Here is a 26,602-nt window from a genome sequence, read left to right on the forward strand (position 1 = left end):
TCATTTTGAAACTGCCAAGAATTATTTGCTTATCTATGGGATTTCAACTACTTTCTGTGCCGTGAATCATATGGACACTGATCTAGAATAAATAGGGCTGCACAGTAAAATTTGGACTTTAAAACACAGCATAATTCCCCACCACAAATATGCATACAGTTAGATATATACAGGGCTCCACTAGAATCAAGGGATAAAAAGAGAGGAGAGGAGAGCAGAGGAGAAGAGTGTAAGGAAGAGGGGAAGGGTGAGGAGGGGATGGGAGAGAAAAGAGAAGAGAGAAGGAGAAGGAAAAGGATAGGGAAGTGGAAAGGAAAGGGAAGGAAAGGGGGAGAGAAAGAGAATGGAGGAGAGGGAGGAGAGAGAAGAGGAGAGAGAAAAGGAAGGAAGGAGAAAGTAGGTAAGGAAGGGAGAGGAAAAGAAAGTAGAAGAGAGGGGAAGAGGGGAAAGAAAAAGATAAAGTAGTAGACTAAGAGAAGAACAGGAAGAAAGAACAGCAAAAGGAATGTGAGGCCAGGGAAGGACAGGGCAGGGTAGGGTAGAGAAGGGAAGGGCAAAGCAAGGAAGGGAAGAGAAGGAAAGCTAAGGGAAATGAAGTTATATTTAAAGAATGGGACTAAGAGAAGTATAGACCAAGAATGGAAAATTTAAAAGAGACTAAAAGAAAAGAAAAAGAAAATAGACACAGGGAATGTAAAAAATAAATATAATGAGGGAGGGAAGAGAGAAAAGGATCAAAAAAGGATATTACAGTGGATAGGGCACTTACTTTATATGTAGCTGACCAAGCTTTGCTGCCCACTACCACATATGTTCTTCAAGTTCTGCACAGATTTAACCCATAGCATATACCCATGAATAAGCAACACACCCCTCCATCAATGTCCACCCTCAAAAAAGATAAAAGGAAAAAGAAAAATTTAATAGAATAGCAGTTCCAGAGAGAATGACAAATAAAGGCAGAAGTTAAAAAATGAACAAAAAGGGATAAATAAGTAGATATTATAAAGACAGAACAAGAACATAGAAAATAAGGGAAATAATCAGGTTAAAAAATGAAAATGTCTTAGGAAGACTTGGAGAAGCCGAGTTTTTCTAATACCATTTGAAGACCCACAGAGTTGTCTAAATGATAATGGTCTTTGACAATTTGATATGTATTTATAGCTGTTTTCTAACTCTTTCTCTGAATACTGTATAGGATTATCCAGATTGTCTGGGGTTTATCACCACAGGCATGTAGGATTAACAGTCTGATAAAATAAAGAATTATTCTCCAATCCCATCCTTAGGCTTTTACAATACTCCTAAACCCCCTGATATGATACATACAATGCATTAACTAGGGGAATGGAAAAGAGGTGGATTTTCATGTGTATATGGGGGTGTAGACCACACATTCACAAATTTACATTTGCCTACCAGTATCTATTATCAGTATCTAAAGCTCTTCCATTTAGATTTTATATCCACAAAATTCACAAATACAAAATAATTCAGTAATATAGCAAGTGTTGTTCTATATCTGCTCAGGTCCAGTGTAGAAGGACAGGATCACACAACTGGAATAAAATTTAATACTTTAATCCTTTTGCCAACAAGGTCCCCACACTGGGCATCCAGGGTCATCCCTCAAAAGAGATGAGTCCTATGCAAGGTCATGAGGAAGATGATATAGGGAAAGGATATAGGGAGGTTCTAGCTTTCTGATGATTCTTAAAGTGAATGGCTATTGTCTAGGGGTACCTTCCTATTGCTCCCTTGTCCTTACCTGTTAGGCTACATGGTATGGCCAGGTAGCTTGAGGCAGGGTCTATGGAAATTGGCTTTGAAGACCTAACATGTGGTTCTTACAAAATGGTGTCTCTTCCTGCTCAGAACCTGTGAAGAAACCTGTCATGTGGCCTTTACAAATAGCATCCCTCCTGTTCAGAACTCAGGTCCCAACACACCTACTATATGTGGGATACTGGAATTTAGTATACAAAACCACTAAAGATTTAACCTCTGCAAGACATAATGAAGTTAATGCAGAGTATGTAATAAATGGTATGATGGAGAAGTTCAGAGCTATTGAACCACAAGCCAAACCCATCCAAGTGGAACATAATGTATATGTTGGAAACATAAAGATGATTGAAAGCTAAGCTAAGATGGAAAGAATGGAGGAGCCCTATGAGAGATTAAAAATGGAATACTCAAGGCAGAAAAATAACATAACAAACGACATGAATATTTTTTTCTTATGAAAAATCTCCCTCTCAGCCTATAAGCAAAACATATGATGAAAAGGTTGAGATAACACAGGGAAAAACAGACCTATGTTGTGAATTGATTTATACATCAGCTATAAGTTTAGGTCTTTATAATTAGAATTGTAAAGAGCTACTTGAAAATTGTTCACGAGGGATTACTATAAAAATTATTTTCTAAATATAGCTCTTTGAATAGCTGGTGCCAGAAACTCTATAGTCCTGAAAAGTATTCTAGAAGCTTTTACCATAACCCACTAATACAGCAGATACTCTGGACCAAGATAGAAGCAACGTAGTGAGAGAGAAGCTGGACATTAAAGATTAACTTGTAAAATCAATTTGATTTAATAACTGACTACATTTAGAACTAAAAAGCAAAATAATGTCCAGGTTTTACTTTTACAACCCTATAAATAATGTTGCTTTTCACTTATCTACTAAATAAAGAAAGTTGAGTCAGAAAGGAGTCAAAGAATCAGTGAAGCTCAAGTAGAGGAACACATGTGCAAGGTCCTGACTTTAGCTATGCCACTGCATATCATTCCCAAGCCCCAAGATCTCATGTGCAAAGCCAGGTATGGGCCTACTTGTCCCCAGCTACCAATGTGCCCTTCCAAACATGGATGTAAGAATCTACTCTTAAAAAAGTTTCAGGAAGTTCAAAGTTTGCTATACTTTGAGTCTAAAAGACAGCAGTTTTGTTATTGAATGAAACAGTTCTTACGTGTTCTCAATTCCTGAGTTCTCCTAATATAAACATATGATTATCAACAAAAATCAAAAATTAATAAACTTTTACTAAATGAATTATTGAATATAATAATAGACAATGTAAAATAAATGAATGAGTACATGAGGATTATAAATGGGTTAGAGAAAAATGGAAAGAAACACATAAAATATTCTTCTCTTTGGTAATAATATACACTTAAAGTGGAGTCAGTCTCCAAATTTCATGCTGTATGAAATTTTGCTAAATGCAAAGCAAAAATAAAACCCCTATCAAAAATAGTACCAAAGTCTGAAATGTCTTTTTTTGGAGTGCAAACAGAAGTTTTCATACTTTCTAGGTATTAACTGTCCCATTTATTTATCTATAAATAATGGTTGCCTCATTATGCTTTAAAAGAAGTCCAATTTGGATATCAGACTCAGGTATAATGAGTGTTACTTTCTACCTTACAACATCCATTGATGCATACATGTTTGGTTAAAGATCATTTTAGAATGATGTCTAAAAGTTAAATAAGATAGCAAATAGTTTTACTTTACCACTGTAATCTAAACTCTCTGGGGACCAATGATGTGATAAGAACATTGAAATCAAAGAGCTGGAGAAAATAAAAACAAATCCTTAACTTGCTACATTTTAGAACCTCTGGGCAATATATATAGTCTTGCACAAATGACCACAGGTGAAGTGGCCTTCTGCTCATACATGCTGATTATTATATTATTGCCAGAATAAATTCTTCCACAACATTATGATGCCTTCTGGGTTGCCCAGACAAAAACTCATTTCTTACTTAACTTGACCATCAGCATTTTTAATAATTCAAAGTGAAGATATGAAGGTAGTGCTAGACTTCACAGAGCAGATTCTTTACCAACATTTAAAGTAAGAATTTATATGGGGGGCCCGGAGATATAGCATGGAGGTAAGGCGTTTGCCTTTCATGCAGGAGGTCATCGGTTCAAATCCCGGTGTCCCATATGGTCCCCCGTGTCTGCCAGGAGCGATTTCTGAGCCTGGAGCCAGGAATAACCCCTGAGCACTGCCGGGTGTGACCCAAAAACCACAAAAAAAAAAAAAAAAAAAAAAAGAATTTATATGGGGCCGGAGAGATAGCACAGCGGTGTTTGCCTTGCAAGCAGCCGACCCAGCACCTAAGGTGGTTGGTTCGAATCCCAACATCCCATATGGTCCCCCGTGCCTGCCACGGACTATTTCTGAGCAAATAGCCAGGAGTAGCCCCTGAGCACCACCGGGTGTGGCCCAAAATAAAAATAATAATAATAATAAAATAAGAATTTATAAATCTATCAGTAGAGAGAAAGATCTTAAGCCTTTGGTAGAAAATGGGTAACTGTAAGTCAAAAATAGTATAAGCAGGTCTAGAGTAACAGCACAGTAGGTAGGGTATTTGACTTATGTGGCATCTCATATAGTCCCCTAGGACTGCTAGAAGTGATTTCTGAGCACAGATATAGGAGTAACCTTATCATCAGGTGTGCCCTCCCAAAAATATTATAAACATACATAGTTTATAAATGTACATAAATGTACATAGTTGCTTTTATTTTTATTCTAACATGTTTATAAAATTGATAATTCTAAAGTTCTGATCTCAATTGTTAAAAATGTCAGGAATTAATAGAAATTTAATTTCTAAAGTATTAACTATATTTAAAAAAAAAAGGATTCAAGGATATAAAATCCATCAAAGAAAATTCTCCTAATTTTTTCATGTTCACCTTTATAAACTTTATATTAATCTTATCTTTAAAGAGATTTAATGCACTTGATACTTTGAGAACATTTTAAAAGATTAAATAATTAACTACATGCAAACACTCATTAAACATGATATTAATCTATATTAATTGTGAAACAAAATTAAAACAAGTTTATACGTCTGAATGATATATATATATTTTATAAAGACCAAAATGTCATTTTGATCATCCAGTTTCTTCCAACATCTGTCTTTTCTGAGCTTGGACAGAAACATAGGGTCTCTTTTCTGATCCTAGACCAGACTTCTAGTAATTTCTGAACTTTCTTGAAAAAATATATTTCCCTCTCATAAAAATATTTTATAATAAAAATCATACTTCAGTAACTAAATATATACTTTCAGGTATAACTTAGTCATCTAAAATTAATTTCAACACCTAATTCAATCTATCTTAACATCAGTTTATATAGAACCCAGACAGCAAATGCTGGGGGGAAACTTTTAACTCTTTGGGGTTATTTTTTATTTTGTTTTGTTTTCATTTTTTATTCTTCCTCCTTTCGTTTGTCTCTTCTTTTCTTCTACATTGTTTGGTCTTCTACTTCCCCATTGTATGGCACTAAGGATTCAAAAGGCATAGAAACTAAGGACAAAGTGCTGTTGTAAACTGACTATTTGTTCTATCTCTGTGGCAAATGCCTAAATACTAGCTTTCTGAAACAGTACAATCACAGCTCTTTCATAGGCCCTATGTAGGATATCTACAATTTCCAACAAAAGCAAGCAAAACAATAAACAACTGATCTCTTGCAAGACCCCATTATTCATTCCCAACTACTGGCAAATACTCCTATGAATTCATACTTCTGGGGATTTTCTGGCTAGGCAGGCATTGAGCATATTTCTTGAGACCACTTACTTTCTTTTTAATATAATTTTATTTTGATCATAGTGGCTTATATATTGTTGACAATAATATTTTAGGTACATAGTAACATAATATCAGGGGGATTCCCATCACTGAATTATCTTCCCTACACCTCTGTTCCCATCCTACCTCCCATATCCTCCTCCCTCACCCCCAGGGCTGCTAGAATATGTGGTCCCCTCTGAGCCTAGCTTACTACTTAGTAGTCCTACACCTGCTTTGGTCTTGGTACCTCCCTTGTTTCCTCCTCTAACTGGGAGGCGGTACTAGATAGTTCCAGTTATGTGGTTTTGTTTGAAGAAGAGAAAAGTGATAAACTGGGGTAAAAATCAAATACATCGAAAATGGGCAGAGTCCTAGAGGCTCTCATCATCGGTTTGAGAGACAAAGGGGGAAAAGAAGGTGAAACACCTCAAGAGACCACTTACTTTTTAAGAAGCTCATTTATTGTTTAGAAAACTGACCTATTCTTATTAGATCAAAATTTTAAGGTTCCATTAACTTCTTGCCTTCTTCCTTAGGTTGTTATCACAGGTCACTAGAGTCAACATTCAATTGAGTTACCCTACTTTCTTAACTTTCAAGTTTCCAAAATTTCAATTTTTCAGTAGGCAGAAAACAATACATCTACTTATGCATATTCTAAAATTCTCAGAATGCATGCCAAGTACTTCCAAGAATGCCCTCTTCCACATGTTTCTCCTGTCTCAGAATAAAATGAATAAATTACACTCTACAGTTCAGCAGGTATCCAAATAGACTGTGAGATTCCATTTTGCCACCTTTTATCTACCTTCAAGTCCCTGGGAGATTCTATTGAAGACTCTCTAACTTATTTAAATGTAAAGGAAAAGAGAAAAACAAAAATAGTTTACCCTTAAATCTGTTACTCTTTATAAATTTATTTCTTGACTTTATCTTTTTTACTATGTAGTTTCAACAGTGAGAGGAATTCAAAGCACTAAGAAGCCTAGAGGTTTCTAAACCATAGATTTAACTCTACAAATACGCTCTTTCTTCAAAAAGTCAGAACGTGCAGCTGGGTGGTATCCAACATCTCTGCATTCTAATCTCCACACATAGAAACTCATCCTTGACAAATGAAAATCAAGTATATCTCTAGCCACATCCAAAATGTCTATGATGAAACAGAAAACACTACCCTATGAACACAGGTGGGAAATTTTGTAAGCATACTTTGAAATTGAACATCTAGCCCCAGAACTTTGAGAACAACTTTTTTGTTTTATTGTTGCTATTGCTTGATATTTTGTAAGGGGTCAAATTCAGAGGTCCTAGAACTTGGAATCACTCTTGCTTAGGGAACCAGTCACTATCGTAAGGGATAGTATATACCAGCAGCCATGCATTCTCCTTAGAACATAAAGAATATTTTACTATAATACATAAACTTTGCAGCAATACCTGAAATCTTAGACTTAAAATTCCAGTACCTGTTATATTTACCATATCCTACCACCATTAATTTTTGTGGATATTTACATCTCACTCATAAGTAAACATGCTATATACAGTCATTGTCATAGTCTCTGATCAAAACAAGTCCCTACAACTCTGTGAGATTTGAACAAAAAATATAAAAATTTTCTAAGTTATTGGATAAATGGAAATAAAAAATAGCTTTATTTCTTCATCAACTTTTTTAATTGGAAGAATATCACTATTCTAGGAAAATAGATGCTGGTTGGGATAAAATAATAAAGCAAAGATTACTAAGTAGAGGAATGAGCTAAAAGTAAGAATGACTTGTATTTTTAAATATTTATGTAGTAAATTTGACATGATGTAGTCTTACATTGAATGTTATACTCAGGTATGAATTTTCTAGAAAAGATGCATGGCTTTCACATCATTTTTCTCTCAATTTATTAATGCCTGCACCAAACAGTTGGTTAATATCTAATTTTTTTCAGTAAAATGCTGCATTACCAAATTTTCACGCTAGAATCCAAGACTATTCCATAAGTCATACAGGACTGGACCAATAGTACTTTGGGTAGGAATATGCATTCATATCCTTGCATGCTGCTGAAATGGGTTTGATCTCTAGCATTCCATAGGTTTCTGAGCACTGCTATGGATGATTACTGAGTACAGAGCCAGTAGCACTGTCAAGTGTATCCCCACAGTCCCCCCAATTTTTAAATGCCTCTGACAACTTTACTTAAGCAGAATCAACCTAAATAAAAGTCAGTCTTCTATCTTTACAGATAGAATAAATAGATCTTCATAGTCTCTTAAATTACAGTTATTTCTATAGACTAATTTCAGCTGTAAGAAACGTTTTTTCTAAATAATATGGCATATAGCACCTGGACAAAGCTTGTTAGAATAATCATTTTCCAAAGATAATATAAAATATTACTAAAGTAGCCACAGGATCACTAAACTAAAAATATTTAATTAATCAAACTTGAATTTGAATTTTTCCCTCCAAATCACTCCTTATACAATTGTATCTATGAAACATGTGGTGCTGGGGATTGAACCCAAATTGACCATGTGCAATGCAAGCACCCTCTCACACCTGTGCTATTACTCCAGCCCAGTGACTTAATTTTTGTTTGTTTGTTGTTTTTTATTTTGGGGCCACACCTGATGATGCTCACAGGTTACTCCTGGCTCTGCACTCAGAAATCACTCCTGGCAGGCTTGGGAGACCATATGAGATGCCGGGAATCAAATCCAAATTAATCCAAGGTTGGCAGCATGCAAGGTAGATGCCCTAAAGCTGTGCTATCACTCTGGCCCCTATTTTTAATATAAAAATAAGATGGATGAGCGAGATAGGAGAATAAATAGGGTGTTTACCTTGCATACTGCTGATCCAGCTTCAATACTCTTGAATGGCATTATTAATTATCATAATTATAATCTATCCTTTTAAAAAGTCAGCTATTTCTTATACACATTAATAAAATTGTATACAAAAGTTTTTTGTTTTACCTATATTTATTGCAGAACTATTTATAATAGTCAGAATCTGGAAACAACCTAGATGCTCAACAACAGATGAGTGACTAAAGAAACTGTGGTGCATATACTCAATGAAATACTATGCAGCCATCAGGAGAAATAAAGTCATGAAATTTTCCTATACATGAATGGACATGAAACTATTGTGATGAGTGTAATAAGTCAGAGAGAGAGATAGACACAGAATAGTCTCACTTATCTATGGGATTTACGAAATATAAAAGATATTTTTGTAATAATAACAAAGATAATAGAGATGAGTGAGTGGTGAGTGCAGTTAGAGAAATAACTTCACTAACAATTATCATGACAATGGTACTGAGTGATAGAAATAGAATGCATGTCTGGAATACAGGCGGGGGTGGGGGACTGAGGGTAGCGGGTGGGGGAGGGAGATGGAGGCATTGGTGGTGGGAATGTTGCACTGGTGAAGGGAAGTGTTGGGTTTTTTTTTTTCTATAACTTAAACCCAACAACAAACTTGTTTCTAATCATAGTGCTTGAACAAATACATTATTTAAAAAAGAAAATTTTGTTTTAGGCACTTCTTATTTTTCTAGTAAAAACAAATGTCAATTGTTAAGACAATATATACTACTTTTTTTTGCTCAGTTTTTTCTTTTTCTTTAAGAGCTGCCAGACATAGCACAGAGGGTAGTAGGCCAATTGCTTTGGACACAGCTGACCTGGGTTAATCCTCAGCATCCCATATGGACCCCTGAGCTTGACCCCTAAATGCTGTTGAATGTGAGTCAAAAAACAAAAACAGTTATATAGGTCCGAGCTATAGCACAGTGGAGGGCATTTGCCTTGCACACGGTCAACCCCAGATAGACCCATTATATGGTAAATAGAGTCTGCCAGGAGCGATTTCTGAGCACAGAGCCAAGAGTAACTCCTGAGTGTCGCTGGGACTGGCCCAAACACACACACACACACACACACACACACACACAAATAAAACAAAAAAATACTTCTACCTGGGGCCGGAAAGATAGCACAAGGGCATTTGCCTTGAAAGAAGCCAATTCAGGATGAACAGTGGTTTGAATCCTGGCATCCCATATGGTTCCCCATGCCTGCCAGGAGCAAATTCTGAGCGCAGAGCCAGTAGTAATCCTGAGCGATGCTGGGTGTGAAGCAAAACCCCCCCAAAAAATTTTACCTAGAGGATAGAGGCCACGGGCCAACATGCACACTGAATACTGTTATTCTGACATCACTTCAAACTGATAAACCAAACATATCTGAGGTTGCCAAAAGAAGTATGAGCCACCTACACCCTATACACAGAATTATGAAGAGGTTAAAAAAAACCTATAGATACCTCATAATTAGTTCATAGATTTGAAAACAAAAACAGATATCTACTTCTATTAACCTACATAGCAAGCAATATTAAATTTGCCCTCACCTTAAGAAATACCTGCAATTTGAGAAAATAGATTAAAAGAGTTTTAGACACTAAAGATAATTAATACAGGACTTTGTTCATTGAGATTAATGGAAATCGTTTTAAAAACGTTCTAAGGAGAGGGTGGAGAGATAGCACAGTGGTAGAGTGTTTGCATGAAGCCAATCCAGGACAGATGATGGTTCAAATCCCGGCATCCCACATGATTCCCTGAGCCTGCCAAGAGCGATTTCTGAGTGCAGAGCCAGGAGTAATCCCTGAGTAGGGTATTTCCCCCCCTCTCAAAAAAAAAAAAAAGTAAAAAAATGTCCTAGGGTTCAAGTTTATGCAAGCAAACACTTTCCAAACTGCAGGGCAGAGAGTAGAATTCTAGGCAGAACACTATGGTCTTACTACTAACATAAGGAGACGGGCAGAGTTGGAAAAGGTGATATGAAGAGAATTTACAGGACAAAATAAGAGAACGGAAGGAGTTATTCTTGTATGAACATAGAAATTCTCTTAAGTCCAAATGAATAATATGATGTGCCTATATAAGGTAAAGATCCAGGAATCAGAAAAGGAACAATTAGAGATTTGTCCTTAGCAATTCCCAGCGCTCACATGAAAATGAAAGATATTAGAGCTTTCACTGAAGTATATTTGTTGAAAAAATAAGGCATTATTAAATAGAAACTCCATAAAGAGCAGACCTTAAGTTAAATTGGCCCTAGAAAACAGATTGCTCTTAAAAACACCAGAAAATAAAAATTCAGACATAAAAATAACAAAAATCATCAGAGGCCAAAGAGATAGCAGGTAAGGAACTAGACTTGTGCACAGTCAACAAGGATTCTATTCCTGGCATTCCATATTATTCCCTGACTCCTCTCAGGAGTTATCCCTTAGTGTAAAGCCAGGAATAAGTTCTAAGCATAGCCATGTGTGTTCCAAAGTTCCTAATGTTTTTTAAAAATCTTCAAAATCATCAAGTCAAGTGGGGTTACTTAACTACCAGAAAATCAAATTACATTTGAAAAAAGGACTTGAGAAAGTCAACAGTATGGTATTCACAGTGTATGAAAATTACCAATTATAAAAAGGCCTCATTTCTTACTGATGAAGGATTACTAGCTACAGGAATGTCCTCCCATAGCAAACAACTATAAGCTGTAAAAATATATATAAAACAACTGTTTCAACTACAAGATAAAAATATAGGATGCTATGTTAAATTTGAAATTAAGACAACTTTAGAATCAGTATGTTCTAGGAAACATTTTAGATATACTGGTACTCAAAAAATAGTACTTGTTATTTATATAATATTGAAATTTAACTATTTTTATTTGCTATGTTTAGCAACCGTTTTTAGATTCAAATATAGTCATAGAACTAAATATTGAAAGAAAAAATTTAGATAAGCTCAGTGATAGTTCCAACTTTTTTTTTATTTTTATTGTGGCCTAAGTGAATTACAAATTTTTCACAGTAATATTTAAGGTACATAGTGACAATGAATCAGGGGCATTCCCACCACCAGTGATGTCCTCCCTCCACCCCTTTCCCAGCATGCATACCATATCTTTCTCCTTTACCCCCCAGAATACTAGTGTAACTGGTCCCCACTTATAATGTTTGCTGTGGATTAGATATAGATTCTGTTGTTGAATTTGGGTTTGATATTCAGGTCTGATCATTTTTTATTTCCACTAAATGTTCATGCGAGTGTCTGGACCTGGTACCATTCATTTTTTTCCCTCAATTTATGAGGCTGAACAGGATGAAAGAAAAGAAGGAAGGAAGGAAGGAAGGAAGGAAGGAAGGAAGGAAGGAAGGAAGGAAGGAAGGAAGGAAGGAAGGAAGGAAGGAAGGAAGGAAGGAAGGAGGGAGGGAGGGAGGGAGGGAGGGAGGGAGGGAGGGGAGAAAGAGAGAGAGAAAGAGAGAAAGAAAGAAAGAAAGAAAAAAGAAAGAAAGAAAGAAAGAAAAAGAAAAAGAAAGAAAGAAAGAAAGAAAGAAAGAAAGAAAGAAAAGAAAGAGAAGAGAAGAGAAAAGAAAGAAATAAAGAAAGAAAGAAGAAAGAAAGAAAAGAAAGAAGAAAGAAGAAAGAAGAAAAAGAAAAGAAAGAAAAGAAAGAAAAAGAAAGAAAGAAAGAAAAGAAAGAAAAGAAAGAAGAAGAGAAAGAAAGAGAAAGAAAAAAAAGAAAGAAAGAAAGAAAAGAAAAAGAAAAAGAAAGAAAAGAAAAAGAAAGAAAGAAAGAAAGAAAGAAAGAAAGAAAGAAAGAAAGAAAGAAAGAAAGAAAGAAAGAAAGAAAGAGAGAGAAAGAGAGAGAGAGAGAGAAAGAGAGAAAGAGAGAAAGAGAGAAAGAGGGAGTGGGCTGAAAGGGGCTAGAAAATTCGCTCTCCCAGAGGCTCCAGAGAACACCACTGCAACAAGTATCAAAAATCACACTAAGAACTGAGCCGGATCACTGAAGCCCAGCATCTCTCCTAGGACTGTCTTCTCTGCTGCGTGCTCAGGCCTAAGTTTGATCCTGTGTGAGGCTTCATCCACGGAGGGTTCCCCTTCCTTGGAGGCAAGTCGACCCACCCAGAAAGGGCGGACCCAGAGGAGCGTGGCCGCACATATCATTTAGCCCAGTGGTCGGCAACATTTTTTTTTCAACTGAACCAAATCTCGCCAAAACTACGATTGAAATTTATTTTGAGAACCACATTTTTTTTTTTTTTTTGGTTTTTGGGTCACACCCGGCAATGCTCAGCGGTTATTCCTGGCTCTACACTCAGAAATCGCCACTGGCAGGCGTGGAGGACCATATGGGATGCTGGGATTCTAACCAGTGACCTTCCGCATGCAAGGCAAACGCTTTACCACTGTGCTATCTCTCCTGCCCCCTACTTTTTTCTGATGTTTGGGTCACACCCGGCAGCGCTCAGGGGTTACTCCTGGCTCTATGCTCAGAAATCGCTCCTGGCAATCTCAGGGGACAGTATGAGATACCAGGATTTGAAACTCCGACATTTTGCATGAGAGGAAAACGCCTTACCTCCATGCTATCTCTCCAGCCCCAAGAGCCACATTTTTAAAACTGAAAATACATAGGATGGTACACTGTTTTTAGTTTCAATAAGTTTTCATTGAGAATATTCTGCATGCAAGTATCCACATAGATTGGGAAGATACAAATAACACAACTAATAAAACAATAACTTTAGAACACTATTATTTATCGATAACATTAAATTCCATAAAATTTGCCTTACAATGTAGAGAAAATTACATCCTGACAATGACTGACAAAGTCACAAACACTAATGTGAACATTGGCCTTGCATTTCCTTGGATAGTTTGAGTAAGTCAGGTTTGTATGTTGTTATTTTTAATTTTAGACACAATTCCAGGTTCTCATCGATGAGACAATTTCTCAATTTACTCTTGATAAGATTCATGCCTGAAAATGATTGATTGTATAAATATCTAGACCTGAACAAGGAAAGAACAGCAAACGCTAATTTTTTTAGTTGATTATGAGTCAGGAATACTCTTCCAGGTGTTAAATATCAACATATCTTCCTTCTCCAGGTCTTTCAAAGGAGACCATTTGTGATGTGAGCTAAATTCACATTTGTGCTTCTCCAATCTTTCTAAATTAGCACAAAGATGCTCAAATTTCAAGCTCCACAGTTCTTTATTTCTTAAATCCAGCAATTGCATTTCAAAGTTTCCAATGTCGATATTAAAGGGAGAAAAATTTAATTCTGTTACAGTGGCAACCAAAGGCTTTTTAACAAAGGCCAACGTCGCTTTGCTGTTTCTGAAATCCTGAAACCTCTTTGAAAAGCTTTCCTCATATTTAAAAGTGCTGTTTTAAAATAGGTAATGTCAATATCAGAATTATTTTCTTGGTAATGTTTCAACAGGCTTGGAAGGTGAATCTAAGTTTCTCTGTCAAAATCTTGAGCTAAAACAGATAATTTGTTTTCAACCAAAATAACTTCTAACATTGAAAAATCTGTGTTCCTTTCCCTTGTAGTTTATTATTAAGCTGATTTTGATGTGAAGTAACATCCACCATGAAATACAATTTTCAAATCCACTGATCGTTTGTTAATTCTGGATAGTGAACACCCTTCTAGAGAAAAAAAAATACTTTGATTTTGGATAATAAGGAAGCAAAACTGAGGATGATGCACTGTTATGGGGGATCTGTGGGTGATGCCCTGTTATGGGGGGGACGACTGTGGATGATGCATATATGGCATCTTATGTGTGTGTAAATAGTACTGTAAAATTAGTGGGACTCATCATGGATATTTTAAGCAGGGTTCACTCAAATAGTCCTCACTGGTACTGTTATATATTGACCTCAGAACCTGGCTACTAACTTATTTTGCTGGCTCCTAGATTTAAAAAAAATGCGTGAAGCTCTAACTCACAGAGCCCCAATATAAATATTGTCCCACAGGGGAGATGATGGGACGGGGTCCAGGCTGGACAGTGACTCATCAGGCACCACGATGCAGCCACTGACCCACACATGGCTCTCTCCTCTGTTGCTCTTCAGTCTGTAGTGCAGAGAGGATGCTGCCTCAACACCAGGGCACCAGACAGAAAGTCACGCCCTCCCCATACCACATGACACGACTAGAGCTGTTTGGAGGCTGCAGCCAGGACTGCACACAGGGCAGGCACTGACAGAAGCTAGGAGCAGAGTTCTGACTCCTGGAGCGGCAGCCCGGCACACAGAAGAGCCAAATTAAAAGTATAAAGAGCCACATGTGGCTCATGAGCCGCAGGTTGACGACCACTGATTTAGCCAATGAATACCACCACAACATGTAGAAAAACCCACAATACAAGTCTGACAATGGGAGAAACAATGCAGGCCAGCATCAGACATAGAGAATGAAGATGACAATTCTGATGAACAGAAAACTGTCAACCACCTAATCAATCTCTCAGATAAAAAGTTTAGACAAGAAACATGGAAAATGCTCAAAGAACTCAAAGAAACCATGGATCGAGTTGAACAGAACACTAATAAGAACCAAGAAAATATGAAGACAGAAATCACAAAACTCCAAACTGAAATAACAGGTCAAATAACAGGCCTGAAAAATTCAGTAAACGAATTGAACGGCAAAATGGATACGCTCTCCAACAGGTTAACAGAAGCTGAGAATAGAATTGGTGCTGTGGAGGATGAGATAAATAACAACTCCATACAGCAGGAGAGATTGGGAAAAAAAAAAAAGCAAATGAACACACAATGGAAAAATTAGTCAAAAAATGGGAAAAGATGAAAATAGAAGTCTATGATAAGCTCAACAGAAAAAACTTAAGAATCATTGGAGTCCCAGAGACCCAGGAAGAAAATTTCCAGTAAGAAACAATGGTCAAGAACATCATTAAAGAGAAACTTACAGAGCTAAAGAATATATGCAATCAAATCCTGCTAGCCACTTGCAAAAAAATGAACTTAGACTCCCAGTTAACATCATGTACGAAGGTAAAATTACAGGCATCTTCAAGGAGGAAACTGCACTCTCCAAGCAAGTGAAAGCAGAGATTAACAGATGGGAATATATTAAGCTGAGAAGCTTCTGCACCTCAAAGGAAATAGCACCCAGGATACAAGAGCCCCCCACTGAGTGGGAGAAACTATTTACCCAATACCCATCAGATAAGGGGCTAATCTCCAAAGTATACAAGGCACTGACAGAACTTTACAAAAAATGGGGAGAAGAAATGAACAGACACTTTGACAAAGAAATACAAATGGCCAAAAGACACATGAAAAAATGCTCCATATCACTAATCATCAGGGAGATGCAAATCCAAACAACTATGAGGTACCACCTCACACCACAGAGATTGGCACACATCACAAAGAATGAGAATAAACAGTGTTGGCGGGGATGTGGAGAGAAAGGAACTCTTATCCAATGCTGGTGGGAATGCCGTCTAGTTCAACCTTTATGGAAAGCTATATGGAGATTCCTCCAGAAACTGGAAATCAAGCTCCCATAGAATCCAGCTATACCACTCCTAGGAATATATCCTAGGAACACAAAAATACAATACAAAAATCCCTTCCTTACACCTATAATCATTGCAGTACTATTTACCATAGCAAGACTCTGGAAACAGCCAAGATACCCTTCAACAGATGAATGGCTAAAAAAACTGTGGTACATATACACAATGGAATATTATGCAGCTGTCAGGAGAGATGAAGTCATGAAATTTTCCTATACATGGATGTACATGGAATCTATTATGTTGAGTAAAATAAGTCAGAGGGAGAGGTAGACACGAAATAGTCTCACTCATCTATGGGTTTTAAGAAAAAAAAGACACTTTTGCAATAATCCTCGGAGACAAAAAGAGGAGGGCTGGAAGGTCCAGCACACGACATGAAGCTTACCACAAATAGTGGTGAGTGCAGTTAGAGAAATAACTATACTGAGAACTATCATAACAATATGAATGAATGAGGGAAGTGGAAAGCCTGTTTAGAATACAGGTGGGGGTGGGGTGGGGAGGAGGGAGATTTGGGACATTGGTGATGGGAATGTTGCACTGGTGAAGGAGGGTGTCCTTTACATGACTGAAACCCAACTACAATCATATTTATAAATCAAGGTGTTTAAATAAATATATTAATAAAAATGTTTTAAATTAATAATTTTAAAATTATAATTTTAAATTTAATAAGTACAGAAAGTCAAGATCAAAGGAGTCAAATTTAAATAAATTGCTTTATGATAGCAATTAGTTATTCACAAATGTAATTATTAAAGTTAATTCCACTCTCAACAGTCTCAAAACATGAAAACTTATAAAGCATAAATACTGAACAATAAATACTATAAAATATTTCTAATACAAATGAATAAACAACAAAAGTATAGTATGTTCAAATTCAGTATTATAAATATTGCAATTTTCAACATAGTGATCTACTGATTCAAAGTAGTCTCTATCAAGTTACCAGCAAGAGAGACAAAATGGGAGTTATTGGTTGTGTTTAGGACATACTGGGCAGTTCTCAGAACTACTCTTGGCTCTCAACTCGGGAATCATTCCCACCAGTACTCAGGTGATTAATTGGTACCTGGTATCAAACTGAGGTCAGCTGTATATCTCTGTTTTCCACCATACCCTGCTAAGCACCCATTTTTTCAGAAATTTTCCATCTTTACCTAAAAGTTTTAATGAAAGTTATATTAATAAAATATTTAAACTAGTTTGGAAATAAATAAGAGCAGGAAGATTGTTTGTCCAACGTCAAAATAGTCTGAACAGCTATTTAACTACTATAATATAGCAAAAGGAACATGTACAATTCAAAGGAAAACAATTGGGAACCCAGAGAAAACTATTTCGTCATTATTAATTGAACTTTAAAATAGGTGCCTAGGAAATTCAACAGTAGAAAAATATCTTTTCAACAAATAGTGCTGAGACAATTAAATACACACTTAAAAATATAAGTTGAAACCATTCTCTCATACTTCACTCAAGAATTAACCTAAAAGGAATAATATACAAAATATAGCTTAAATTATTCAACTTTTAAATAACTCATAAGAAGCACTTAGTAACTTATATAAAGCAGAATTATTACATGTTATACCAAGAACATAATCTAAAAAGTAGTAAGGTAGACATCTATTATATTTTCTGGTGTATAAGACGACTTTTGAAACAAAAAATGTCGACTGAAAATCAGGGGTCTGCTTATACTCTGAGTATATCCCAAAAAATGTTTCAATATGCTGCTACACAAAATTTGTCTGAATATTGCCACAAAAAGAATTTTCCAACTCGATCCTGCACCAATCATTGCCAGGCTGCTCAGACAGCCTCTCTAACTCAACCAATCCAAGTAGGCTTTTTATGCATGCAAATTAGACAATGTTCTGGACCCAAATCTACACTGTAAAAAGCCTGCTCAGATTGGCCAGAATCAGAGAGGAAGTCTATTACAGTATAACCTTTGGACCTTTGCTTGTTGTGATTGGCTCACTGTGGAAGATACAGTTGCAGTACAGGAACATTCTGTCTTATACAGCAAATATAGGCCTAAACCTATGTTTTAACTGTAAAATTAGTGGGTCATCTTATATGCCCGGTCATCTTATATGTTGGAAAATACGGTAAATCAACTTTTTGGCTTAAGTGATACTACTGAAATTAAAATTTTTACTAAAGTGAGAAAAGATTTATAATAAATAGTTTGATGAATGTCATATTCATTATACATAAATAAAACTTATATAATTAAAAGTGAGTGATTTCAGGAAATAAATATCAGAAAAGAGCTGAACATTGTATCATAATCAACTAATAAATAAGCTTGTGTTACTTTAATAAATTTGATATCACATAGGTCAAGGATCACTTGCTCTTCAAATTCTAATATAATTACTTTCCATATTTGCTTTTATAAGGAATATGTTGTTAGCTGTCCTCATATGCATATGCCCTGTTTTTTTAATAGTTCCATATATATAGAAAGATTTTAAATAATACGTTCAGTTTTTTTCAGGAAGCAGAATTATGTCCATGCATTGTACATAGTACTATTGTACACATTCTACACATAGTACTATTGCATAGTGATAAATATGTAATCAAAAATTGCATTAAATCTGTAATAAAGTTGCTTCTATGGGAGGTTGAGTATAAAATCTTCTTAATTTAAAACTAGTTTTTCCTTTATATCTTCACAGAGGAAGTTTCAGGGTTCTTTGCTAACTTTTCTTAGAGTTAAGAATGCAATTGACCAATGTGAAACAAAGGTGGACAAGAAACTTTTTGGTGAAAGAACAGTTTTGGGGTCATACCCAGAGTTTCTTGGGAGCTGTGCCCAGCAGCAACATTGTAGGCATCATACCAGCCAAGATCTTAAAGATTGAACTGTGTTAGACCTCGCATTATTGTAGTCAAGAAATTTTAAGATTTAGTTCAATCATGAAGTTTTAATTTTTAAATGTATCAGTTTAATGTGGTTACTCAAATGAGGTTAATCAAATTAAAATTTTATTTCACCATGCAGGACCAGTTGGAACTACCTTCATTAAATTCAACAACCTTAAGAAATATCAGACAAGAGCTAGATATGTTTTCATTTCAGTATTGCAAAGATAAAAGGACATCCCAGGAATTCTATTATTAGCATACCCAAAGGTGGACTGCGATTTATCAAATAATCATCTCTTTATCGGTATGCTTAGGGGAGTTATATATCAAATAATTGCTTCTCAATCTGATAATTTTTGAATCCACTGTTCTTTATGCAATCATATCCATTGTTATTTTTATAATCAAACATTGGAAGACATTGCTCCCTGAACTGAGTACAAATACAAAGTAAATAACTAATCATTAATTATGCATGACATTATATACCAATTATTTGTTAAGAAGCCTGAGAGTGTTATAAATTTAATCCATTAGTTTTCTCAAATTTTCCACAAGCTAGAGAGGCAGTTATTATTATCTCTGTATTTAACACACCACAATATTAATAAAAACAATTGACTTCTTTACATTTTTCAAAATATATTTACATTTTTCATTCCACTTGCCCTTTTTGAACTAGACACTATAATTATCCATTTTTTGATATTAGAAAGCTTATTTTTAATTACTCCCAGGACTTTTGCAAAACAAAGCCTAGTCTTTCTCTCTGAGATGGTGCCTCCCTGAACGAAGGATTATACTAATACAGAATAGTGTTGTAATACTTGGCTTGGTATTGGGAAATGGGTTAGCTAAGAGCATGATTGAAATATTTAGAGACTAACAAGTAGTATTAATCAATTATATTGCAGTAAAATCCAAAATGTTCTCTCTTGGTACTGCTGCTTTTGCTTCTAGAAAAACTTTTAAAATTTAAAATTTAATTTATGGTATATTTTAATTAAAAATATTGTGAATAAAACAATATTGTATCAAATAGTCATTAACCCTAAGGCCCATGTAAAAATAATTACCACTGAGGCCAGAGTGATAGCGCCATGGTAGGACATTTGCCTTGAATGCTGCTAACCCATGACAGATTGTGTTTTAATCCCTGATCCCCAGCATTCCATATGATGGTCACCAAACCAGGAGTGATTTCTGAGTGCATAGCCAGGACTAACGCGTGAGCATCACTGGGTGTGGCCCAAAAACCAAAATAATAATAATAATAATAATAATAATAATTACATTTTTCAAACTTTTAAAAATCCATGACTTCTTATTAGATAAGATTTATTCAGATTTTCTTTTTGTTTGTTTTGGGGTCACACCCTGCAGCATTCATGTGTTACTCTTGGGACTGCACTCAGAAATCACTCCTGGTGGTGCTCCAGGTCGAATCCTGAGGATGGAATTTGGATCAGATGTGTGAAAGGCAAAAAATCAAAAACAAACGAACAAAAAAACCCTCTCATCACTGTGCTGTCACTCAGAAATGTGTATGGAAATTTTTTTATTTATTTATTTTTGGGGCCACACCCTGTAACGCTCAGGGGTTACTCCTGGCTACGTGCTCAGAAATCGCTCCTGGCTTGGGGGATCATATGAAATGCCAGTGGATAGAACTGCTGTCCTTCCTAGGTTAGCGCATGCAAGTCAGATATGCCTTATCACTTGCACCACCATTCCCCCTGTCTGGAGAGCTTTAATTTAGATGTCAAAAGACTAATGAGAACAGATGTTACAGAATGTTACTATACAGGAAGAGATTAGATTATATCTAGGGTTAAACTAGCTGAGTAAATAATAAACTTTATATATATATATATATATAAAGAGAGATTTACAATTTAGAAAATAATGATCATATATTGGGAAACTACAAATTAAAGTAAAGAAGCAGTCTAACTGTTATCTTTTGCCAATGTATAGCTTAAAGGGAATAGAGAGATACAGAAAGTGAGGCTGAATGCTTTTTGCATGTGGCTGACCCAGTTTAACCCCAGCACAACAAAAGTTTCCCAAAATACTTCCAGTCACTCTGACTCTTGAGAATAATAGCCACTGAGTCTAGGGGGATGTTGTCCAGCTCCCACTCACTGGAGGAAAAAAAATTGCTACTACCATATTTTCCAACGTATAAGATGACTGGGCATATAAAATGACCTCCCTACTTTTCCTGTTAAAATACAGGGTTTGTTTGTTTATTTATTTATTTATTTTATGTATACAGCTGTATTCGCCATATAAGACTACCTCTCATTTAACACACACCAAATGGAAATTAAAAAACCTAAGAGAAAAAGAGTAGAGTCCTTAAAGGTTAACAGTATATGTTTAATAAAGCTAGACTTTGAAGTGCCAAAAATCATTTTACATTTATTTGTAGTGAGTGACTGCATTCTTTTAATTGTGGTCTACATTAAGAGCAGGAAGAGGGGGCTCCTCCAAGAGCAGCTGGCTGGGATGCAGTGATTAATAGGACAGCTAGAGTGCCTGATCTGTTTTCCATAAAACCTGAACGAGGACTAAGCACTGGAAAGCCGCATATCAGTGATGACACCCTGTAGCTAGATGGATGCAGCACTCGGTAACTCAACTCCTCTGTGTACTCTGAAAGATGAATCAGGACAAGCAGAGGACTGAGTGATGACACCTGGCAGCTGGATAGGATGCGGTGGTAAAGCAGGCTGGATCACTCCTCCCTGAAGCTGGAGTAAGTTTTAGCATGCCATGTACCCACATATAAGATGACCACCAACATCCAAGAAGGTTTTTATGGGTTAAAAAGTCATCTTCTGGGGCCGGCGAGGTGGTGCTAGAGGTAAGGTGTCTGCTTTGCAAGCGCTAGCCAAGGAAAGATTGCGACGGCGGTTCGATCCCCTGACGTCCCATATGGTCCCCCCAAGCATCAAAGGGGTATGGCCCAAAAAACAGAAACAAAAACAAAAACAAAAAATGTCATCTTCTATGCCATAAAATACGATAATTATCCAATGTCCATAATAACCATTGACCAAGTTGGAAACTGAGGAAACTGTATCTGGGCATTTGAGGCTGGACAATTCAGTTTCATGATCTGTAAAATGGGAAATTAAGATATCTAATAAATTCAATTGAAATATTTATATGATAGAAATAATTAGAAATTATTCATATAGTGACCTTCCTAAAACTCAATTTTCTCATATGAAAAGTGGAATTATTCATTTTTACCTGATTTTCTTGAAGAGTTTAAATACTGTTGACAAAAATGTTTATTTAAAAAAATTATATAAGACAGAAAAAATAAATAAGAATTTTTCTGAATCAATATAAAGTAATTATAAGAGAACAATAAATGACCAAAGAAACAGAACTTGGGGAGTTGGTCTATAAAAATGAGATTATATATAGGGAAGGTATGGGATGAGGTGCAAGGGAGGGTCATTGATACATTTATGAAGAGAGGTGAGCCCTTCCAGAATTTGTGGTGGATGTGGTTTGACAATTTTGGGCATGAAGATATCAACAATACTGTAAGTGATGGCAACTCAATAAAAAAATGTGAAAAAAGACATAAAGTCATGTGATTTGAGAAGAGTGTTGATTTGATTTGACTCTGTTTCTTAATTTTTGAGATATGTTTTGTGTTCCAGCAAATGGTTTTTCTTACAGAATGTCCCTTATGTGTTGGAAAATACATTTGACATTTTATGACTGGAGCATACTACACACATCAATAAGGCCCAATATTTCCATTTCTCCCTGAAAAGTAAAGTTTCCTTACTGGGATTAGAAAGATAGGGTAAGTATTAGATACTTCTCTTTCATGCAGCAGACCTGGGTTTGTTTTTCGGTATCACACTGAGCACTGCCAGAAGTGTCCCCTGGAAAAAATTAAGCTCTTAACACTGAATCTATGTCCCATAAAAATAAAAACTCGGGGCCGGGCGGTGGCGCTGGAGGTAAGGTGCCTGCCTTACAAGCGCTAGCCAAGGAACGGACAGCGGTTCGATCCCCCGGCATCCCATATGGTTCCCCCAAGCCAGGGGCGATTTCTGAGCACATAGCCAGGAGTAACCCCTGAGCGTCAAACGGGTGTGGCCCAAAAACCAAAAAAAAAAAAAAAAAAAAGAAATCTAAAAAAAATAAAAAATAAAAAAAAAATAAAAACTCACAAAAAATATTTTAACTAAATTTTTAAAGATTTGTTTAGTTTTTGTATCTGATAGAGCATTTTACTCAACAAAACAAAAATAATCATATTTATAAAAATACAATTTCCAAAGAGGAAATTCTGCAGATTTATCAAACTTATATTTGTGTTCTGAATTAAGTTAGCAAGTAAGAAAATTATTCGTAGAATTCTAAGTTGCTTCCATGAAGTTTACATTCTGTTGACATAGAGAAAGCCTGGGGAAGTAGAAAAATAAAATTTCTCAGAGTACAGATGCTATGAAGCAAGACAAAATTTATGGGATGTAGACTAAATTATAGGCATATCATTTAGAATAATGATATCAAAAGGATGTCAAAAATTATAACGTAATTTTTAAAAAATCTTGAATGATAACAAATATGATTTGGTTTAAAATTTTAAAAACATTGTGAAAAGGAACTACTTTTAATAATCCTGGCATTAGTGCAGATTTTATCTTGGAATACTACTAATTCCATAAGGAATTTTTTTTTTTTTTTTTTTGGTTTTTGGGCCACACCCTGTGACGCTCAGGGGTTACTCCTGGCTATGCGCTCAGAAGTTGCTCCTGGCTTCTTGGGGGACCATATGGGACGCCGGGGGATCGAATCGCGGTCCGTCCTAGGCTAGCGCAGGCAAGGCAGGCACCTTACCTCCAGTGCCACCGCCCGGCCCCCTCCATAAGGAATTTTTACCATATAACAAGAACTGAGGATTTTACAGATTGATGTCAACATAGTTTCTATCAAATATTTTTCTAAGAGAAGTAAATATATTTTCTGTGCTATCTACAGTTGTGTTCCATATAATTAAGATGTGTGACAACTGTCTATATGTAGTGTTCCAAGAAGGCAGTCTGCCAGGCAATGCAAGAAATAAAATGTCATTTGTTCTATTCTCTGACCATCCTCTCCTTCCATTCGGCAGCTTCTGTCCCTATTTCAGAAAAGACCTGCAGTTCACAGAACTTGGGAGTTCAGGGAGAGAGGAAGGGATAGCAATGATACACTTATTCCTTAAGGGGAAAAAAATTGAAAATTTCTTCAGTGATCAGCAGGCATAATGATGTGTTTTAGAAGTTTTATGTTATGCATGCATTTTCTTATATGACCAAGAAAGTATAAAGTCAAGTTTAGGACATTTGAATTATTTGAGGAAAACAATTATACATTCAAACTTCCTTCCTTCTTTCTTATCTTCTTTCCTTCCTTTCTTCATTTTGTTCTTTCTTATTTTTCTTCCTTCCTTCCTCCTCTCTTTCTCATCAGTACTTGGAGCTTACTCCTGTCTGTGTGCTCAAGAAATATTCCTGGCAGTGGGACTATCTATATGTGGTGCTATGGATAGGGATTTGAACTGCATGCAAGGTCAGCACTTTAACTCTTCTTGCAGAATAGCCTGACAAAGGGAAGAGACAAAATATGCACTTGAGAAACAACAAAAATAATCAAATTTTTAAGCTAAAGTGCCAGCCCAGGAGAGTTGCCTTCAGAAGCTGGGCTCAATAATAACTTTATCCAATTCCTTTAAAATAAATTGGATCTTTACTTTCTTAAATATCTTAGAAACTCAAATAAAGATGAGCAATAAATTGATATGCTCATACCAATATTTTTCATTTCATGAAGACCATATATTCATGTACTTATGAGAAAAAATTAATAGAGTGAAGGTTTACAAGTCTTCCTTTCAAATTATTTCCACATAATTGAAAGCCCTCCTCCATCTTTGAATGTATGCTCTCTTCGTACCCCAAAGAGAATAGCCTAGAATAAATTTGATTTCATTCTATAGAAACTAAATCCCTATTATAATATCAACAGTCAAATTATCAGCATAGCCAGAAGAGAAAATAATTACTAAGTAACAGAATTTATACCCTCTGTGGGATATAATAAAGTGTTAGCTCCTCAAGTTAAGGAAGAGAAGTATCACATTCAGCAAGGCAAAACATTTATGGGCCTCCTAACCTAGAAATAAGTTGTTTATCTGACTCTGAGGAGGAAGAAAAATGAACATACCTTTCAATTTCCATCTATCACCTTACAATTACGTACATAGTAAATCAATATTTTACAAAGCAGTAATGATAAAATCATTAAAAATGTCACTAATATCTGTGGTCACCTAGCTTTGTAAGTATACAAGTTTATATGCTAGACAAAAGGAGTATATGAATTCCCTGCCCTATAATATTTTCTCCACACCATCTGAATTTCTTTTCCTCTTCTCAGGTGTGAAATTATAACAAATCAAGATTCATTTCAGTTAACAAGCCCATTTTAAAAGGTAAATAACTCTAAGAGAATTAGCTTAACAATTAAGCCCTTTATGGAGAGTGTGCTGGTTGCCTTAAATTACTTCCCTCCTAAACTCTAGTTGAGATATCCCCAGAGTAATGAACACGTAAATAGCAGAGACTTAGAAAACAAAAGAGCAATTTTAGAATAGGGGAAAGGATTTAGATAAAGATAAGTTTAGATAGAACATTAAAGATGAGGATAAGGCTAGACAGAAGTCACAATAAAACAAAGAGAGGAAAAGAAATCTGAAGACCCTTCAGTATGCTTATATTTTTAGACCTTTATTCTAGTCAGCTAAAATCAGAAATAGCCATATTTTATCTCACAAAGAAAACGTTTTTCCTCAAATACTTTATAGAATTTTGACTAATCTCCAGAAAAGTTGTGCACTGAGGGGAAGCTTTCAGAAAATCAACAAAAAGTGTTTTGATCAGACTTAGAACTGAAATAAAGTTCTTTTAACTCTATTACTTACTCTGCGTTTTAAATATAATTTGCATAGATATGTTCATTGGTTTGGACCCTAAATAGGTGCCTATTGGAGAGTTGCTTTAGGAATCACAAAGCTAGCTAGACAGAGCAGTTTGAAAACTCGGTAGCACAGAAACACAGTAGGCTGAGAGGACTCCAGGGATTTTTTTGTTTTCAGATCAGCTTTTACCTTCACAGCCTTGCCACATAACCCTGGGCATTTTTTCAACTCATTTCAGCTTCCCTTGTTTGTGTGTTAATCAGCAACCCCTGCGAGGGAAAAACTAATTTAAATAATGTGTAAACAAAAGGTTTTATAGAGCACCGTTAATAATAAATAGCAAGGTGTTAAGCCCTATATCACAAGTAAATCAGTTTCTAAGCACTTACCCTATCAGAAGTAATCATCTGGCAATTAGACAAAATGCTCATATCTGATAGTAAACCAAAGCATCCCAGTGCTGCTTATTTGTGAAATTGGAAGACTTTAAAATTAACACCTGATACCACTTTCCACTTCCCAATTCCAAACAAGGTCTGTAATAAATGAGGTTTTTTTTGAAACCTTGATGAAGTTGGTCATTTTGTGATTTCCATGACCATTACACTCATGGTAAGAGCCAGACCACACCAGAGTCAAATG

This window comes from Suncus etruscus, chromosome 1, assembly GCF_024139225.1.
Source record: "Suncus etruscus isolate mSunEtr1 chromosome 1, mSunEtr1.pri.cur, whole genome shotgun sequence".
Taxonomy (NCBI): domain Eukaryota; kingdom Metazoa; phylum Chordata; class Mammalia; order Eulipotyphla; family Soricidae; genus Suncus; species Suncus etruscus.